The following is a 16,319-nucleotide window of genomic DNA, read 5'->3' as shown; positions in this document are numbered from 1 at the left end:
ATTCCCCGTGTTGTACAGTATATCCTTGTAGCTTATTTTAAACCTAATAGTTTGTACCTCTTACTCCCCTATCCCTATGTCCGCCCCCCCCCCCACTGGTAACTACTACTTTACTAGTTTAAAATACAACAAACCAGTGAGCATAACAAAAAAGAAGCAGACCCACAGATGTAGAGAACAAAAACATGCTGTTTTAAAGTGAAAAATAGAGTGTAACAAAGGAATGTATCAGAAAAGTAAGTAAAATGATCAAACAGGAAAAAAACTTTTTATTTCCTTTTTCATTTTCAGAGTAAATTTTACAATTGCACGGAAAGAGCTATACCCATGTTATTTTTTAAAAAACTGTCCCACTAGTATTCCTACTGTATTGGTATTTTAATGACATGTAATTCATTACTTAAAATTATGTTATTAAAAGCACATTTTAGTAGGTCTGTGTCTTTATTCCTGTCTTACCCGTAGCTTCTTCATGACATTTTTTTTCTCTTAAATTCCATATATATGTGTTAGCGTACGGTATTTGTCTTTCTAACGGACTTGAGGATATGGGGAAGGGGAAGGGGAAGCTGTGACAAAGCGAGAGAGAGGCATGGACATATATACACTACCAAACGTAAGGTAGATAGCTAGTGGGAAGCAGCCGCATAGCACAGGGAGATCAGCTCGGTGCTTTGTGACCGCCTGGAGGGGTGGGATAGGGAGGGTGGGAAGGAGGCAGATGCAAGAGGGAAGAGATATGGGAACATATGTATATGTATAACTGATTCACTTTGTTATAAAGCAGAAACTAACACACCATTGTAAAGCAATTATACTCCAATAAAGATGTAAAAAAAGTATATAAAGTAAATAAGTCACAGGCAAAAAAAAAAGCATATTTTAAAAACTTTTCAGAATTCTCTCTCCATCTACATGTTATTATAGCTTGACTTTTTAATTAAACATGCTTTTTAAAATCTTATATTGGAGTGTAGTTGATTAACAATGTTGTGTTAGTTTCAGGTGTACAGCAAAGTGATTCAGTTATACATATACATGTGTCTATTCTTTTTCAAGTTCTTTTCCCATTTAGATTATTACAAAATATTGAACAGAGTTCCATGTGCTATACAGTAGGTCCCTGTTGGTTAAGATTGTTTCCTTCCTCTTTCACTCTGTTGTTCCTTATGTTTCCAGGACAACCCACTGAATCTCTAATGTTTTGTGAAGATGTGCCCAGCATGTATTCTTTTTTTATATATATATAAATTTATTTACTTTTGGCTGTGTTGGGTCTTCATTTCTGTGCGAGGGCTTTCTCTAGTTGTGGCAAGGGGGGGCCACTCTTCATCGCGGTGCACGGGCCTCTCACTGTCGCGGCCTCTCTTGTTGTGGAGCACAGGCTCCAGATGCACAAGCTCAGTAGTTGTGGCACACGGGCCTAGTTGCTCCGTGGCATGTGGGATCTTCCCAGACCAGGGATCGAACTCGTGTCCCTTGCATTGGCAGGCAAATTCTCAACCACTGTACCACCAGGGAAGCGCCCTAGGATGTATTCTTATCTGCTTGGCGTCCCTGTAATCTGATATCTGTGCTCTTTTCAACATGACAGCTAACTTACCTGAAAACTTAATTGCTAATGGTGTGTAAAAGGAGTATTCATTATTCAGATGCTCTTAAAAGGGTAGAGCTATGATTTTACAAGTAATTTTTTGCATAAAACAATAGGAGTACAAAATAAAATTAAAACTACATTATCTTCACCCAAAATGACTATTTTAAGCTATTTTTACTTTTAAGTTTCTCTTCACTTGACCATATCATCATATTTTTTTTAGTAAATGAACTAATATTGTGGAATACATTCATCTGTTAATTCATTCGGCAAACATTTATTATATACATTGAGTTTGAAGTTGATTTATTGGTGCTTTGGAAAGCTAGCTTCAGACTGCAAGGAGCTTATTGTATATTTGGTGATATGACAAGAAGGTAGAGTAATACCATATAGGGTGATAGCAACTATATTAAAGTAATGTTGGAGTGCTGTGGAAACACATCAGTGAGCAGTAGATCAAATTCCTGAGAAGACTTTCAATCAGAAGTGTAATGAGACATAGAGAATACAAGAATATTAGCTCTAAAGATGGATTATGGATTATGCATTGAACACAAGTCTAGGAAGAAGGAACAACAACAAAGAGGCCAAGGAGGGAGCATGATGTATAAGGGAGCTGCAAGAGTGAGTGCAGAGCGCATGGTGTACTTGAGTGTGTGGAGAAGGTATCAGGAGTAGGAAGCGTAATTCTGGATAAAAAGATCAATGCCAGATAATGGATTAAATGCTCCAACCAAAAGACACAGGCTTGCTGAATGGATACAAAAACAAGACCCATATATATATGCTGTCTACAAGAGACCCACTTCAGACCTAGGGACATATACAGACTGAAAGTGAGGGGATGGAAAAAGATATTTCATACAAATGGCAATCAAAAAAGCTGGAGTAACAGTACTCATATCAGATAAAATAGACTTTAGAATAAAAAATGTTACAAGACACAAGGAAGGACACTACATAATGGTCAAGGGATCAATCCAAGAAGAAGATATAACAATCAAATATGTATGCACCCAATATAGGAGCACCTCAATACATAAGGCAACTGCTAACAGCTATAAAAGAGGAAATCGACAGTAACACAGTAATAGTGGGAGACATTACCACCTCACTTACACCAATGGACAGATCATCCAAACAGAAAATAAGGAAACACAAGCTTTAAATGACACAATAGACCAGATAGATTTAATTGATATTTATAGGACATTCCATCGTAAAACAGCAGATTACACTTTCTTCTCAAGTGTGCACAGAACATTCTCCAAGGTAGATCACATCTTGGGTCACAAATCAAGCCACAGTAAATTTTTTTAAAATAAATTTATTTATTCATTTATTTATTTTGGGCTGTGTTGGGTCTTCGTTGCTGCACACGGGCTTTCTCTAGTTGTGGGGTGAGCAGGGGGTACTCTTCATTGCGGTGGGCGGGCTTCTCATTGCGGTGGCTTCTCTAGTTGCGAAGCACAGGCTCTAGGTGCGTGGGCTTCAGTAGTTGTGGCACGTGGGCTCAGTAGTTGTGGCGCACAGGCTCAGTAGTTGTGGCACTCTGTGGCATGTGGGATCTTTCCGGACCAGGGCTCGAACCCGTGTCCCCTGCATTGGCAGGTGGATTCTTAACCTCTGTGCCACCGGGGAAGCCCAAGCCACAGTAAATTTAAGAAAATTGAAATCATATCAAGCATCTTTTCTGACCAAAACACTATGAGATTAGAAATGAATCACAGGGAAAAAAAAAAACGTAAAAAACACAAACACATGGAGGTTAAACAATACGATACCAAATAACCAATAGATCACTGAAGAAGTCAAAGAGGAAATCAGGAAATACCTGGAGACAAATGACAATGAAAACACGACAATCCAAAACCTATGGGATGCAGCAAAAGCAGTTCTAAGAGGGAAGTTTATAGTGATACAAGCCTACCTCAAGAAACAAGAAAAATCTCAAATAAACAATCTAAACTTACACCTAGAGGAACTAGAGAAAGAAGAACAAACAAAACCCAAAGTTAGCAGAAGGAAAGAAATCATAAACATCAGAGCAGAAATAAATATAAATAAAGAAAACAATAGCAAAGATCAATAAAACTAAAAGCTGGTTCGTTGAGAAGATAAACAAAATTGATAAACCATTAGCCAGATTCATCAAGAAAAAGAGGGAGAGGAGTCAAATCAATAAAATCAGAAATGAAAAAGGAGAAGTTACAACAGACCCACAAAAATACAAAGGATTATAAGAGACTGCTACAAGCAACTCTATGCCAATAAAATGGACAACCTGGAAGAAATGGACAAATTCTTAGAAAGATATAACCTTCCAAGACTGAACCAGGAAGAAATAGAAAATATGAACAGATGAGTCACAAGTAATGAGATTGAAACTGTGATTAAAAATCTTCCAAAAAATAAAAGTCTACGACCAGATGGCTTCACAGGTGTATTCTATCAAACATTTAGAGAAGAGCTAACACCCATCCTTCTCAAACACTTCCAAAAAATTGCAGAGGAAGGAACACTCCCAAACTCATTCTGTGAGGCCACCATCAGCCTGATACCAAAACCAGACAAAGATACTACAAAAAAAGAAAATTACAGACCAATATCACTGATGAATATAGATGCAAAAATCCTCAATAAAATACTAGCAAACAGAATCCAACAACACATTATAAGAATCATACACCATGATCAAGTGGGATTTATCCCAGGGATGCAAGGATTCTTCAATATACGCAAATCAATCAATGTGATACACCATATTAACAAATTGAAGAATAAAAACCATATGATCATCTCAATAGATGCAGAAAACCTTTTGACAAAATTCAACACCGATTTATGATAAAAACTCTCCAGAAAGTGGGCATAGAGGGAGCCTACCTGAACATACAAACCCACAGCAAACATCATTCTCAATGGTGAAAGACTGAAAGCATTTCCTCTAAGATCAGGAACAAGACAAAGATGTCCACTCTCACCACTGTTATTCAACATAGTTTTGGAAGTTCTAGACACAGCAATCAGAGAAGAATAAGAAATAAAAGGAATACAAATTGGAAAAGAAGAAGTAAAGCTGTCACTGTTTGCAGATGACGTGATACTATATATAGAGTATCCTAAAGATGCCACCAGAAAACTAGAGCTAATCAATGAATTTGGTAAAGTTGCAGGATACAAAATTAATGCACAGAAATCTCTTGCATTCCTATACCCTAATGATGAAATATCTGAAAGAGAAATTAAGGAAACACTCCCATTTACCATTGCAACAAAAAGAATAAAATACCTAGGAATAAACCTACCTAGGGAGACAAAAGACCTGTATGCAGAAAAGTATAAGATACTGATGAAAGAAATTAAAGATGATACCAACAGATGGAGAGATATACCATGTTCTTGGATTGGAAGAATCAATATTGTGAAAATGACTCTGCTACCCAAAGCAATCTACAGATTCAATGCAATCATTATCAAATTACCAATGGCATTTTTTACAGAACTAGAACAAAAAATCTTAAAATTTGTATGGAGACATGAAAGACCCTGAATAGCCAAAGCAGTCTTGAGGGAAAAAAACAGGTGGAGGAATCAGATACCCTGACTTCAGACTATACTACAAAGCTACAGTAATCAAGACAATATGGTACTGGCACAAAAATAGAAACATAGATCAATGGAACAAGATGGAAAGCCCAGAGATAAACCCACACACCTATGGTCAACTAATCTATGACAAAGGAAGCAAGGATATACAATGGAGAAAAGACAATCTCTTCAGTAAGTGGTGTTGGGGAAACTGGACAGCTACATGTAAAAGAATGAAATTAGAACACTCCCTAACACCATATACAAAAATAAATTGGATTAAAGACCTAAACGTAAGACTGGACACTATAAAACTCTCAGAGGAAAAAATAGGAAGAACACTCTTTGACATAAATCATGGCAAGATCTTTTTTAATCCACCTCCTAGAGTAATGGAAATAAAAACAAAAATAAACCATTGGGACCTATTGAAACTTCAAAGCTTTTGCACAGCAAAGGAAACCATAAACAAGACAAAAAGACAACTCTCAAAATGGGAGAAAATATTTGCAAACAAATCATCGGACAAAGGATTAATCTCCAAAATATATAAACACCTCATGCAGCTCAATATTAAGAAAACAAACAACCCAGTCCAAAAATGGGCAGAAGACATAAATAGACATTTCTCCAAAGAAGACATACAGATGTCCAAGAAGCACATGAAAAGCTGGTCAACATCACTAATTATTAGAGAAATGCAAATGAAAACTACAATGAGGTATCACCTCACACCAGTTAGAATGGGCATTATCAGAAAATCTACAAACAAATGCTGGAGAGGGTGTGGAGAAAAGGGAACCCTCTTGCACTGTTAGTGGGAATGTAAATTGATACAGCCACAATGGAGAACAGTATGGAGGTTCCTTAAAAAACTAAAAATAGAATTACCATATGATCCAGCAATCCCACTACTGGGCATGTACCCAGAAAAAGCCATAATTCAGAAAGACACATGCACCCCAATGTTCATTGCAGCACTATTTACAATAGCCAGGTCATGGAAGCAACCTAAATGCCCATCAACAGACAAATGGATAAAGAAGATATAGTACATATATACAATGGAATATTACTGAGCCATAAAAAGAAACGAAATTGGGTCATTTGTAGAGACGTGGGTGGATCGAGAGACTATCCTACAGAGTGAAGTAAGTCAGAAAGTGAAAAACAAATATTGTATATTAACGCATAATGGTACAGATGAACCAGTTTGCAGGGCAGAAATTGAGACACAGATGTAGAGAACAAACGTATGGACACCAAGGGGGGAAAGCGGCGGGGTGTGGGGTTGGTGGTGTGATGAATTGAGAGATTGCAATTGACACGTATACACTAATATGTATACAATTGATGACTAATAAGGACCTGTTGTATAAAAAAGTAAAATTAAGTTTAAAAAAATTTTTAATGAAAAAAAAATTTTTTTAGTCAATTTCTTTTTGTGTATACCAGCAATGAGTAACAGGAATTTTAAGTTAGAAATAAATATAGGGCTTCCCTGGTGGCGCAGTGGTTGGGAGTCCTCCTGCCAATGCAGGGGACATGGGTTCGAGCCCTGGTCCGGGAGGATCCCACGTGCCGCGGAGCAACTAAGCCTATGTGCTGCAACTGCTTAGGCCCACACGTCTGGAGCCCATGCTCCACAATGGGAGAAGCCACCGCAGTGAGAGGCCCTTGCGCCACAACGAGGAGTGGCCCCTGCTTGCTGCAACTAGGGAAAGCCCACAAGCAGCTACGAAGACCCAACGCAGCCAAAAATAACTAAATTTATATTAAAAAAAAAGAAAGAAATATATTACAGTGGCACCAAAAAAGAGAAATTATTAAATATAAATCTAACAAGTTATATATGTAGAAAGTTGGAAAACTCTGATGAAATAAACCAAAGAATGTCTAAATAATTGGAAAGGTATCCCATGTTCATGTACTGGAAGACTCAATATTTTTGAAATGTCAGTTCTTTCCCACTTGATCTGTAGATATGATGCAACCTCAGTATCCCAGCAAGATATTTTGGAGGCATTGACAAAGTTATTTTAAAATATTTATCTAGAAGCAAAAATTGATAATAGCTAAAACAATAATGTAGAAGAAGAACAAAGTTGGAGGACTTAACACTACTCAAATTTAAGACTTAGCATAAAGCTATATTAATCCTTACAATATGGTCTTGGTTAAATACCAGACACACGGATCGCTGGAAAAGAAAACAGAGCTATAAAATAGCCCCACACATATATCACCAACAAATATTTGACAAAGGAGCCAAGGCAATGCAAAAGAGAAAAAAGTCTTTTCAACAACTTGGCATCCATATAGAAAAAAAAAAATGAACCTAGAAACAATTTTTATATCATTCACAAAAATTAACTCAAAATGAATCATAGAGTTCCTAAATATAAAACTCAAACCATTAAACTTCTAGAAGAAAACATAAAGGAAAATTTGCATGGCCTTGCATTTGGTGATGATATTCTAGATACAGCATCAAAAGCATGATCTATGAAAAAAAACATTGATAGACTGGATTTTATTGAAATTAAAATCTTTTGCTCTGTGAAAGACAATATTATGAGAATAAAAATACAAGTCATAGATTGGGAGAAAATATTTTCAAAAAGAGTTGATAAAAGATTGGTATCCAAAAAAACCCTTAAAACTCAACAGGAGGGGCTTCCCTGGTGGCGCAGTGGTTCAGAGTCCACCTGCCGATGCAGGGGACACAGGTTCGTGCCCCGGTCTGGGAAGATCCCACATGCCGCAGAGCGGCTGGGCCCGTGAGCCATGGCCGCTGAGCCTGCGCGTCCGGAGCCTGTGCTCCGCAACGGGAGAGGCCACAACAGTGAGAGGCCCGCGTAATGCAAAAAAAAAAAAAAAAAAACAAAAAAAAACAACTCAACAGGAAACACAATTCAATTTAAAATGGGAGAAAGATCTAAAATGACACTTTATTGAAGAAGATATACTGATGGAAAATAAGCATGTGAAAACTTACATTTTTTGTCTTTAGAGTAATGCAGTTAAAACACCAATAATTTATCCTAAAAAACTATTGCATTAGCTAAAATCCAAAAATTGACACTATCAATTGCTGGCAAGGATGTAGAAAAAACTGAGACTCATTTATTGCTGGAGGGAATGTAAATAGTACAGACACTTTACAAGATAACTTGCAAGTCAAGAAAAGGTAAACACATAATCTTACCATATTATTTAGCAGTCCTTCCTCTAGGTATTTACCCAACTGACTTTAAAAAATTTTTTTTAAATAACACATAATCTTACCAAAAACCTTCACACAAATATTTTTAGCAGCTTTATTCATAATCACCAAAAACGAACTGGAAGCAATAAAATGGTGTTCAGTGGGTGAGTTTACAAACAGTTAAATCCATACGATGGAATAGTCACTGATAAAATTACATTCAGTATCAAGCTGTACAAATACATAGATAAGCCAATTATTAATGCTTATTGCTAAATGAAAAAAAAGGCAGTCTGAAAAGTCTACATTTTATACAATTACATGATATTCTGGAAGAAGCAAAACTGTAGAGAGAGTAAAATGGTCATTGGTTGCCATGTGTTTAGGGGGATTAAGGAAAGAGCAGGTGAATCACAGGAGATATTTCAAGATGATGAAACTGTTCTGTTAAGATACTGTAGTGGTGGATTCATGAGATTATACATTTATCAAACCCCATAGGAATGTACAGCACAAAGAACAAACCTTAACACATGCTAAGGAGATATGAATAAACCACAGACTTTAATAATAATGTATCAGTATTGCTTCATTAACTGTAACAAGTACACCACACTAATTACAATATTAGAAAATGAGGTAAATTGGGTGCAGAGTATATGTGAACTCTCTGTACTATCTTCACAATTTTTCTATAAACCTAAAACTGTTCTAATAAGTAAATTCATTCTAAGAAAAAAATCAATGATGTAAACTTCCAGTGTACGAAGCAAACAAATAAATAAATAATAAAGCAAAAATAGTGAAGGAAAATAATAAAAATAAAAGCAAAATTCAATAACTTAGCAACCAGAAGTATAGTAGAGAAAGTCAACAGTGTACAACATGGTTTTTGAAAAAGACTAGTAAAATAGAAAGAAAACCCTTGAAAGGCAAAATAGCAGAGAGGGAAAACTCAGACTACCAATATTATGGATAAAAAATTTAAAAGTACTTCAGATTCTGAAAAATTTGAGGGTATTACAATATAGAAAAATTTGAGCATATTACAATAACTTATGCAACTAAGTTTTGAAATTTTATTTTACATGGGCAGATTTCTTCAGAAAGCACAGTATAATAAATTCTAAAAGATAAATAGAAATAAATGTTTTCACAGATTACTCCAAGTCCAGTTGGCTTCACAAATAAATTTTTTCCAAACATTTAAGGAAGAAATACTAGTAATCTTATTCAAACTTTTCCTGTGTATAAAATAAAATTTGCAATCCAGTTTCTCTCAAAAATACATTGGAAATTCTAAACAAAACTAGCAGAAATAATCCAGAGATATACAAAAATATTAATATATTGTAAAAAAGTAGTTTGAAGAGTAGAAGTTTGTCATAACCTTTGAAATTTAATCAGTATTTTCCACATTAAAGGAGAAAACAATATAATTAGATGATTAAGCTGCATTTGATAAAATTCAAGACACACCCTTCATTTTATCACAGAAATAGGAAAGTTCCTTAATATGGTATGGTATATATATAAAAAATATATAGATATCATTATTTAATATTTTGCTCCTGAGTCAGAGAAAAATGGTTATTCATTATCACCACATCTTGTCAGTATTTTACTGTGAGTCTTATCCAATATAATAAAGCAAGGCAAAGCAACAATAGCTGTTAAAACTGAAAAAAAATGTTGGTTTTTCATACATCATGATAATGTCATAGAAAATCACATACACACCCCCAAAAAAACAAATACTGCAAACAAACCATAGGAAGTCATGACTGAATTTAGCTGGATACAAGGTAAATAAATATATATTTGTCAATTATATTTCTTTACCCTAGCAATAAAAAATGGGTATAAATTTTAAATAGATAACTCCATTTGTTACAGCACCCAAAACATTAAACACCTAGGAATGTGTTTGGTAAACATATTTTAAATGCACAATGTCTGTATACTCAAAACTATACTTTCATTTACAGAAAGTATATCTAAATAAATGGAGTTATTTCAAGTTCATGGACTGTTAGACTAGTACTAATAAAATGCCATTTCTCCCGAAATTTCACTAAAGATTCTGTGCAACTCCAATCAAAATTCCAGCTGGAATTTTTCTTTTTTAGAAATTTAAAGTATGATTATAGTGTGTAGATGGAGATGCAGATGACCCAAAAGAGCCAAGGTAATTTTGAAGTAAAATAAAGCTGGAGGACATATATTACCACTTACCATGACTTTCTATAAATATATGGTAATTCAGACAATGTGATATTGGCTCAAGGACAAATGGTCCAATGAGACAGAATACAGAGTCCAATTAGAGACTCACACATTAATTTTTAACTGATTTTTTGACAAAGGCTTCACTTTTATTTTTGACAGGGGCTTCACTAATTTTGACAAAGGCAGATTTCCTGGAGAAAAAAAGTTCTTTTCAATCAATTGGATATACATGAAGGAAAAAAAATATCCACTTGCCCTTTCAAAGAAGCATAAATTAATTTTAGTTGGTGTGTAGACTTAAATGTTAAATCTTAAGTGATCAAACTTCTGGAGGAAAACATAAGAATGTCTTCATTAACTTGGTTTATGCATAGATTCATTAAATAGTGTATAGTAAGCAGTAACTAAAACAAAATGTTGAAACACTGTGCTTCATTAAATTTAAAAACTTCTAAAAAAAATTTTTAATTTCTCATTTTCGAAAGACCTGATCAGTAATGGGGATGATAAGGACTATCACAGCCACAAACAGGGACATTCTTATAAATCAGGAAAAAGACAGGCTGAAAATAATTGAACATGTAATTCACAAGAAGACAATAGTTAGAAAAAAACTTATGGAAATGTTTCATCATCATTATTCATCATAGAAACACAAATTAGTATCACAACAATCACAGCATACCCCTTCAGAATGTCTAATAAATAAAACTGAAAATACCATGAGTTATTGGGGATGTGGAGTAACAGAGCAGCTACTATATTACTGGTGAGAATAAAAATTTATAAAACCATTATGAAGAAAATGTTTTGTTAGTACCTATTTGAAAGAAGTTGGCAATACTCATTCATATGCTTGGAATCAGCAATTATATTTCTTAGTATATGCCCAACTGAAATGCACCAAAACAGATGGATAGAAGTTTTACTTATAATAGCCCCAACTTGTAGTAACACAAATGTTCAATAATGGGTAGCATGAGTAAATCATGTATCTTTCTATCTTGGAATTCTATACAGAAATGAAAAAGATTAAATTATTAGTTGGTACATATGGAGTGAAACTCGCGTATATAATGTTGGTGGATGAAGTGAAATAAAAAAGAGTTTATGGGGCTTCCCCAGTGGCACAGTGGTTGAGAGTCCGCCTGCCGATGCAGGGGACACGGGTTCGTGCCCCGGTCCGGGAGGATCCCGCATGCCGCGGAGCAGCTGGGCCCGTGGGCCATGGCCGCTGAGCCCGCGCATCCGGAGCCTGTTCTCCGCAACGGGAGAGGCCACAACGGTGAGAGGCCCACATACCACAAAAAAAAAAGAAAGAGTTTATGTTGTGTGATTCTATTTATATTAAGTCAAGTATAGACAAGTATATATATGCATATATATATATATTTATACATATGTAGGTATGTATATATGTATACATATATGCATATATATTCTTTTTCAGATTCTTTTCCATTATACGTTATTATAAGATACTAAATATAGTTCCCTGTGCTATACAGTAGGTCCTTTTTGTTTATCTGTTTTATGTATAGTAGTGTGTATATATACCAAAGGGGAAAGGATGGAGGATAAATTAGGAGTGTGGGATTAACATATGAAATAGTACTTTTGACAGGTGGAGAATTTCCTCATTCCGCAGCTCACAGAGTAAATTATATAAAGCTGTATTTTATAAAACACAGATTAACGTACCACTGTGAACTACATTTATTCATGGTTAGTTTCCATTTTCCATTAGTGTAATATTATATTAAAACCATAAAATATTTTAAGCAAGAATGCAGTTTACTTTTAAAAGGAAATTAGCACCATCTTCCACTGTAATCCTATCCATTAGTATCTTACTCAGAGTATGGTATTATAAAAAAAGGTTCTGATAAAGTATAAAATTTCAGATTTATAAGAACTCTATCATGGTGTGAGATACTACTATGCTTCAAATCAATGAATATTACCTACATCAGACCTGAACACCTTGAACAATAAAAAGACAATCATTTTCCATAGCATTAGACTTCAAATACTTTTAATATGTGGAAAGTATAAGATATGGAAATAAAATTCATTAACACATAATAGTAGAAGGAATTTGATCCTAGTTTTTGGAGACTCTTGGAAAATGACAATTATATAGAGAGTGCCAGTTGTGTGTCAGGCACAATTCCTTATCCTAGAAAAGTAACGTATCACTTAATCTAATAATAATTATAGTATGTATTATTATCCTTTCCAGGGATGGGTAAATTTAATTAAGAAAAATTAACACCCATACTTAAAAGAAATCCTCACACCTTCTATTTATAATGACACATGGAAAAAATTTATCTGTCCTGTGGCCATTATACACAAGTTCCACACCTTTTACAACATTAGTAGTGTAATTATTAATATTGCTTCTACCAGGAATCTTCCAAAATGGCATATTTGGGAGAAATTAGATTAAAAAATTCTTGGCTCATTTTATTAAAAGTAATGTTTTCTTTTTTTGTTAAGTCTGTGCAATTTGGAGCAAGCCAAAACATCTGAGAATAAATCTTAATTAATTTTCTTCTTAATTATACCTCATCAGAAAAAAATGTAAATTTAAATTGGAACATAGATAAAAATTTTACTCACATTGTGGTCAAGAACAGAGAACATTCTTAGCCTCTGATATTTGATACTGTAGAGTAAACACCATTTTACTTAAGAGTTTTCAAATAAGGGACAAGGGAAAACAGCCAGAGTTGCCACTTTGTTGGCATTCATCCTTGGTTGTTTCCTTATATCTCTCTCTTAGATATCTTCCTTTCTATCAAAACTCCAAATTGGTTCATAATCTTCCAATTTGCCGTACCTTTCAAAGATGCTCTCTGCCTCTCTTCAGAAACATTTTTTTTTTTTTGGCCTAAAATAGTGGTCTTATTTCTCTTAGTGAATGATTGTTTTAGGCAAAGGCATCTGACAAAGTTGTGGCAATTCAGAAGTATAAAACAGTTCAAAGAAAGCAATCTATGAAGGAATTTTTTTATTCCTGAAGCAGATAAAATACAGGGATGTTCTTTTATCTGCTTCTTGATCCTCCTCTGCATGTGACACCTTGAAATGGGACTGCAGTCTTAGAACTACTTGTAGAGAATAAACATGCTGAGGAGGGCAGAACTGAGGACTACGTTCTTATTTAGCCATGGAATTAACCATACCTGGAATTGCCCTTCCAGACATGTTTTTTAATTTTCTTTAACTTGCAGCCACAAACATCATAACTTTGATTTTTCATTTCTTATGTTGTAAAGGTCTACAAAACGAATCCTGTGCCAATTATAGAGTAGATTCTTAGCATTTTAAAGTAGAATACTATAAATATAATTGAAATATTGTTACCATTTTCTTTGACTGGGTGGAGAGACAAAAGGGATCAGTTCAGGAAACAACTTTGCGTGGGTTCTCTTCAAGGAAGGAGAGTATGGTTCCTGTCTAAACAATATTACAAGTGAGTAGTCTCAAAACAGTGGTGGAGGTATTAAGATCAACCTATGAATATTGGTATTTTGTGAGCATAGATAAATATATTTACATTCTCAAATGTTCAAAAAATTATGTGAAGAACTTAAAGTAGTTATTAAGAGACATGAAAGTGTAGAATTTTTAAATTTAACTTCTTATAAAACTATACTTGACTATGGACTTTTTGAGGATACAACTTAATGCTGAAGATAATGAAGTACTCAGTCTGTGCATGACTTCAACTGCAGAAAGCTGAATTGACAATAAACTACTCTTGTTTAGTGTCATCATGTTGAAGTTAGTGTGGAGGTTCACGGAACAGAAAAAGAAATTGCAAAAAGAGAAGCCAAGTGACATTGGCAGAAGTTTTGCGAAGAGTATTTAAAAGTGACATATAACTCTTCACGATTCCATATTGCATGTAAATGAGCAGAAGAATATTCTTACTAGCCTAGCTAGAGGTGTGGAAATGTGTGTATGTTTGTGTGTGTGCGTGTGTGTGTGTATACACACACAATCATTCTGTGGAACCTAAGTTTGTAAATTTCATAAAAAATTAATACTGTTAATTCCTTTTGAGAACTCTGAAAATGTGACTGCACTGAACCTGGATTCCCACGTGGCAGCAATCAGTTGTAGCTGCTTAAAGACTGTCCCCAGTCGGTAGGATATGTACTTCCTCTCCCGTCGGCAGCCACAGTCCTCACTACTCTTTATCACTTCTTAAAACATTAGAATCAATGGTCAGCAAAGTGGATCAGTTATACATATACATATATCCATTCTTTTATACATTTTTTTCCATGTAAGTTATTCCAGAATAGTGAGTAGAGTTCCTTGTTGCTGTACACCTGAAACTGATACAACATTGTAAATCAGTTATATGCCAATAAAAATAAATAAATAAACAGTAGCATCAATGATCAGCTACGATTTACTTTCATACCCCAACAAGATAAACTCAGTAGCCTGGTACATATGCATGATGTGATTCTAGCCTTGGCCTTGGTCTCTTTGGATTGACGCTTTCAGTGAACTCACCACAGAGATTTTAATTTTGTGTTTGCCCTTTGGCTCTTTATTTCTCTGAGTCTTACTTCCTTCACCTTGGCTCTGTTCAGGACTCCAGAACACCATTTTTTTCCAGTTATCTGCCTCTTTCTGAATTATGTACCATATTCAGACTGATAATTTGTACCACATTGACTTGATAGTTTAAAAAAAGTATTATGCTTTTTTTTTTTTTGAACACTGTTTTCAATAGAAACTAACTACTGTAAGGATATCCATGTTTGAAGCAGGATACCAAATCTTTAAGAGTTGAGAGCGAAAAAGAAGATAGTCAAAGTGAGTTATTTGTTAACGGGAATAGTACCTTGTAAGACCAATTATGTAGCTTTCTCCAGCATCCCCATCATCACTGTTTTCCCTTATACTGCTAACTTCTATTGATTTATCTTTTTCATTTCAATTTGCAGCACACTGGGTTCCTTTAGAAAATATTTCATCAATGAAAGCCTTTATGGAAAAAATCTGCCCCATAAGTAAAATATTTTTATCAATGATTTACATATACTTTCAATTATGTTTAATTTTTTGCTATGTCAGAAGTGTGAAGAAATTTTATAATTAAATATCTACTACTTATATAGCTATATGAATTGTTATTTATTCAACATACATTTAATGAACTTCTTTGTGAATTGCTGGAATTACTGAAAAGAAGTGGAATATAGCAGCAGAAATAATTTATAATATAATATGGTATGATATGGTACGGTACCTTTACTCTTAAGGCATTCCTTAAATGTTAAATAATTTGCATGAAATTTCTCTCTTATTATTATTAATGGCTAGATAAATTAATTACAAAATTATATTCACATTTGTGAAAACTAAAACAAACCAAATCATAATCTAATTTCAAACAAAATAAATGCATAAATAAGTAACTTAATTCCCTACTTCCTAAGTAGGATAGCCCCACACATAGTCTCTATTCAAAAAAAATTGTAGCTTTAATTTCCAAGGATTGCCCTTTTATTCTTTTCCCCAATAAATATTCTCATCATTTCTTTTTTAATTTTTTGTTTTAAACTTTTTTTTTTTTTTGCGGTACGCAGGCCTCTCTCTGTTGTGGCCTCTCCCGTTGCAGAGCACAGGCTCCGGATGCGCAGGCTCAGCGGCCATGGCTCA

This window comes from Phocoena phocoena, chromosome 18 (genome assembly GCF_963924675.1).
Source record: "Phocoena phocoena chromosome 18, mPhoPho1.1, whole genome shotgun sequence".
Classification (NCBI taxonomy): domain Eukaryota; kingdom Metazoa; phylum Chordata; class Mammalia; order Artiodactyla; family Phocoenidae; genus Phocoena; species Phocoena phocoena.
This window is presented reverse-complemented; position numbering follows the sequence as displayed.